At 43.3% G+C, this 6,000-nt stretch overlaps 1 protein-coding gene across 1 annotated transcript in view; it reads right to left on the reverse strand.

The window, feature by feature from the left end:
* Positions 1-4,422, reverse strand: part of LOC120029866 (1-phosphatidylinositol 4,5-bisphosphate phosphodiesterase epsilon-1-like) — a 90,400-nt gene extending 85,978 nt beyond the window's left edge. Inside the window, exons 1-2 of the mRNA XM_038975174.1 lie at positions 4,316-4,422; positions 2,521-2,587 (exon numbers count right to left, since the gene is read on the reverse strand). The gene's annotated coding sequence lies outside the window, so the exon portion shown is untranslated. The remainder of the gene's footprint in view (positions 1-2,520; positions 2,588-4,315) is intronic.
* Between the last annotated feature and the right edge of the window lie 1,578 nt (positions 4,423-6,000).

The following is a 6,000-nucleotide window of genomic DNA, read 5'->3' on the forward strand; positions in this document are numbered from 1 at the left end:
AACACGCAGCGTAGCCAGTGCTCAACATGTTTAATTAAACAAAAAAACAGTGAACACTTACAACGAACAAAAAATAACAAAGTGTGGCAAACCGAAACAGTCCTATCTGGTGCAGAACACAAACACAGAGACAGGAAACAACCACCCACAATCCCCAACACAAAACAAGCCACCTATATATGATTCTCAATCAGGGACAACGATTGACAGCTGTCTCTGATTGAGAACCATATTAGGCTGGACACAGAAACAGACAAACTAGACACACAACATAGAATTCCCACCCAGCTCACGTCCTGACCAACACTAAACAAGCAAAACACATAAGAACTATGGTCAGGACGTGACAGCTGAACAATTAATGAAATTGCCACCCGGACTATTTACATTGACCCCCCCGCCCTTTGTTTTTACACTGCTGTTACTCACTGTTTATTATCTATGCATAGTCACTTTACCACAACCTACATGTACAAATTACCTCGACTAACCTGTACCCCCAAACATTGACTCGGTCCCAGTACCCCCTGTATATAGCCTCGGTATTGTTATTTAATTTTTTATTTCATTTTTTACTTTAGTTTATTTAGTAAATATTTTCTTAACCAACAATGTAGTTTAAGAAATAGAGTTAACGGCTTGTATGTAAGCATTTCACGGTAAGGTCTACACCTGTTGTATTCAGCGCATGTGACAATAAAATTTTATTTTATTTGATTGTACAACAGTACAGCAGACCACAGGGCCAGGACTGAGCAGCCCAGCAGCTAGGGATTGCCTAAATAGCTATCTCCCCTGACGTGGGCATGTTTTCAATACAGACTCCTTTTGTTGTACATTATTCCATATGTACAACAAGACCTTATGAAAGTTGCCGGGTATACCATTAATATTAAAACAAATCTAGTGATACTGTACATAACTTTCTTCCATACATTGTGGGAGGATAACCAGCCTTCCAGTTAATGGCAATGCATTTATTAGCCACTATAAATGCTAGGTTACACAGTTTCTTCAACATTTCCAAGCAAACAAAAACAGGGAGAAGGGAGAATCTGTTGACATGCTGAAATAAAATAACATACTCTATGCCAGAATTCAGCCAGCCTTCACAAAACCACAACATATGCAAATATGTCCGCTTTTGTGCTTTACACCTCCAGCAGCATAATACAATTTCTAAGTGCATGATATTCAGTTTCACTGGCGTACGCTCTATGGATGGTCTTAAATTGCAGTAATTTACAGTGCATTCGGAAACCAAGCCATAAGGTCGAAGGAAATGTCTGTAGAGCTCTGAGACAGGATTGTGTCGTGGCACAGATCTGGGAAAGGGTACCAAAACATTTCTGCAGCATTGAAGGTCCCCATGAACACAGTGGCCTCCATCATGCTTAAATGTAAGAAGTTTGGAACCACTAAGACTCTTCCTAGAGCTGGCTGCCCGGCCAAACTGGGCAATCGGGGGAGAAGGGCCTTGATCAGGTAGGTGACCAAGAAGCCGATGGTCACTGACAGATCTCCAGACTTACTCTGTGGAGATGGGAGAACCTTCCAGAAGAACAACCATTTCTGCAGCAATCCACCAATCAGGCCTTTATTGTAGAGTGGCCAGATTGAAGCAACTCCTCAGTAAAAGGCACATGACAGCCTGCTTGGAGTCTTGAGAAACAAGATTCTCTGGTCTAATGAAACCAAGATTGAACTCCTTGGCCTGAGCTTCACGTCTGGAGGGAACCAGACACCATCCCTACGGTGAAGCATGGTGGTGGCAGCATCATGCTGTGGGTATGTTTTTTTTAGCGGAAGGGACCGGGAGACTAGTCAGGATCGAGAGAAAGATGAGAGGAGCAAAGTACAAAGAGATCCTTGATGAAAACCTGCTCCAGAGCACTCAGGACCTCAGACTGGGGGGGAAGGTTCATCTTCCAACAGGACAACGCATGAGTGGCTTTGGGACAAGTGTCTGAATGTCCTTTAGCAGCCCAGCCAGAACCCGGATTTGAACCCGATTGAACATCTCTGGAGAGACCTGAAAATAGCTGTGCAGCGACGCTCCCCATCCAACCTGACAGAGCTTGAGAGGATCTTCAGAGAAGAATGTGAGAAACTCCCTAAGTACAGGTGTGCTAAAAACCTGTTTTTGATGTTTTCATTATGGGGTATTGTGTGTAGATTGATGAGGGGGGAAAAACGATTGAATACATTTTAGAATAAGGCTGTAACGTAACAATATGGAAAAGTCAAGGGGTCTGAATACTTCCCGAATGGACTGTATGTCTGAGATTATATGAACAGGACTGGGCATTCTAACTTATCTATATCCATTCATCAATAGCGTCTCCCAGGTCTTCCTCACATTTTTGTTTTACATGTTTTGTGTCATTGGGAAAAGCCTCTATCAATCCTTGATACAGTTTGGAAATCAATTTTGGAGGTCTGCCTTATAATAGCATCTGGCTTGTCCTGTGTTAGCTGGACAGAGAGAATAAAGTGTAGTATCTGCAAAATTCACCTCACCTCTGTCACAGATTGGTCTTCCCTGGTTGCCTGACCCTGCTGAGACCCCTGTCACCATCTGATCCTCCTAAAATGAGGCATGACAAAGAATTAACTTGGTGTACATTTATACATTATATTATGCAATAATAGAAAATGGTTCAATAATTGAAATGACTATTATTCTCAGATCTCAGACTGCAGCTTTAAGCTTAAGCTGCTGTCATGTAGCTACTGTAGATCTACCCTTCAATTCAAGATGGAACTTTGTATAATTCACTGATATTGTTGATATACTGCAAAATTCACCAGAGCTCCATTGACTGGTCTTCCCTGGCTGTCTGACCCTGCTGGGAATCTTCCCACTCCTAAAAGGTAGGCTATAAAAATGGCTCAAAAGAAAGTGCAAGTCTCTCCTACTCTTCTCTCTTTAACTACATCTAGCATATTGGCTGATATAGCCCAGTAATACAATCTAAGGGCTATGTGAGAATCTCTGGTAATTGAACATATTTCGTAAGTTATTTTTGCGCATTTGATATTGCAAATTGGACACCAAATAGTAGGGACCATGGCTGGCAAGTGTGCTGCGTCACATACGCCTAAAATAACATCGCGAGACTGCGGTTGGGTTTGGGACCAGTTCTTTCAGTACCGGGTGGGAGTCGGACAGAAAGCCAGCAGGAGCGGGTTGAAGAAATCCGTCCCGCAGACCTCTACCACAGATATAACAATGAGACCGATCTTTCACTGGATGTATAAAAATGAAGCATCCGCTTGGCGTTTTCACTCACTACCAAATATGGTAGTGAGAGGAAGCCCACTGGCGGGCAATGGGAGAAGATGGAACGAGATTGATTTTGGCCTACATTCTGCAAATGTTCTCATCGATGAGATCTCAATACAGTTTTCTGTTCCCAAAACTAGAATCAGTTATGAACAGAGTGGACTACGTTTTGTAGACTTTAGCTTTTGCCAAAGTTTTTAAAAATGGTCTTGTTTAGGAGTGCAAAGTCATATTGAGTTATTGCACAAGCGGATTTCAGAGTAGGCGTTCCCTAATCGAAAAATTAAGATGTATGCTAGAACGGGCCAATAGGATCTCGCTAGCTCGTGTTTGGCTCTGCCCACCTCCTTGCTTATTCTGCCCACTATCTGGTTCCATTGGAAACGACAGGCTGTGATCTATCTTGGTTTGGTTATAAAAATCTTTGCCTCTATTGTGCACCATGACAGTGAAGCCTGTAACTTAACAGCTGTTTATTACTGACTGTGTCAGTGTGAAAAGTAAGAGAATTAGCTGGGGAAACTGACAGATCAATAAAGTTACATTGTCATACTGACTAACACAACTCACATTACACTGAAAAAAACATCAGAATATCAATCTCCAATCGTTTGGTCGATGGTTTCATCGTTTGATTCAGGTTTAGTTTGATTGAGGCAAAAATAATAGCTAATGTAAGCAAACTTCTGGCCAGCGCTCTCTCTCTCTCTCTAAATGGTACATCAATGAGCGAATGCTAGCCAAGTTCATTTTCTTCTGAAACGGGACAAAACAAAGGCTACAAAACATTTCCATACAAACAACTGCTGTTAGTAGTAGTAGTAGTAGAAGTAGAAACCTCATATCATTATCTGTCAGATAACTAGCTAGAGCTGACGTGGCTGTGGTAGCTACTCACTAGCTTAGCTTATGTATTCACCTCAGTCGAGAGAGGATGAAACATTAGCTAACGTTACATGTCAGTTACAATACTAGCTCTGCAAATAACCCCTAGTTGAGTTTTTTTCTGTTACGTTAAACAGCAGTTACCTTGGCTGCTACATCAGTCAACTAAAGAGTAGGCAGTTTCTGTTTTGCTACCTTTACAACTCGGTGAAAGAGCGCAACACGTACACACTGAACCATGCTCAACTCTCCCGTGCTGGTCCAGCCAGCCATCCAGAAGCTTTGCCTTCACACAGCCTGTCAGCCCGCTCTGTGGTGTCCTAAAGCACACCGGAGCCACGCTTTGTATCACATTCCAATGTTAAAACTGGGGGCGACCAAAATGAAATTTCAGAATGTGGGGAGGACATGTCCCACCCCATCCCCAGTGAAATTTGCGCCCCTGCATTCAGTACAAACCGCCACTCAATGTAGAAAATGTTATATCTAACTGAACGCACCTCTGGCCTGTGTGTGTGTGTGTGTGTGTGTGTGTGTGTGTGTGTGTGTGTGTGTGTGTGTGTGTGTGTGTGTGTGTGTGTGTGTGTCTGTGTGTGTGTGTGTGTGTGTGTGTGTGTGTGTGTGTGGATGGAGAAGACTGGGAGGGAGGGAGGGAGTGGTCATCTCACCACTTCCCAAAATATTGCTAGTTGTCAGCTGCACTTATGTTAACCTGGTAAAGTGAGATTGTTTTCCATTATCCTCCTCTGAAAGGAACTCGTATGCCATCCAGGAAGAATGTGCAGCGCAAGCCCTCAACTCCCAATCAAATTGGCACATTAAATTCAACTGATTTACCATACATTTTTGCATTACAGTTCACCAATTAAACCAGATTCTTCACAATTGACTGTAAAACTGCAGCATGAGTCAGATACACATGTATAAAATACTTTATGGGGCTTTCATTATTCATGTCCACAAGTTATTTTGCAACATGAGGGGGTATCATCGGATGGGGCCACAGTGTCTCCTGACCCCTCCTGTCTCAGCCTCCAGTATTTATGCTGCAGCAGTTTATGTGTCGGGGGGCTAGGGTCAGTCTGTTACATCTGGAGTACTTCTCCTGTCTTATCCGGTGTCCTGTGTGAATTTAAGTATGCTCTCTCTAATTTTCTCTTTCTCTCTTTCTTTCTTTCTCTCGGAGGACCTGAGCCCTAGGACCATGCCTCAGGACTACTTGGCATGATGACTCCTTGCTGTCCCCAGTCCACCTGGCCGTGCTGCTGCTCCAGTTTCAACTGTTCTGCCTGCGGCTATGGAACCCTGACCTGTTCACCGGACGCGCTACCTGTTCCAGACCTGCTGTTTTCAACTCTCTAGAGACAGCAGGAGCGGTAGAGATACTCTTAATGATCGGCTATGAAAAGCCAACTGACATTTACTCCTGAGGTGCTGACTTGTTGCACCCTCGACAACTACTGTGATTATTATTATTTGACCATGCCGGTCATTTATGAACATTTGAACATCTTGGCCATGTTCTGTTATAATCTCCACCCGGCACAGCCAGAAGAGGACTGGCCACCCCTCATAGCCTGGTTCCTCTCCAGGTTTCTTCCTAGGTTTGGGCCTTTCCAGGGAGTTTTTCCTTGCCACCGTGCTTCTACACCTGCATTGCTTGCTGTTTGGGGTTTTAGGCTGGGTTTCTGTACAGCACTTTGAGATATCAGCTGATGTAAGAAGGGCTATATAAATACATTTGATTTGATTTGAACATGAGTGTAAGGCAATATCATGATAGATCATTTACCACAAAGGAGACTTTTTAGGTACCAGTCTTTACGGTA

Source organism: Salvelinus namaycush, chromosome 35, assembly GCF_016432855.1.
Source record: "Salvelinus namaycush isolate Seneca chromosome 35, SaNama_1.0, whole genome shotgun sequence".
NCBI lineage: Eukaryota > Metazoa > Chordata > Actinopteri > Salmoniformes > Salmonidae > Salvelinus > Salvelinus namaycush.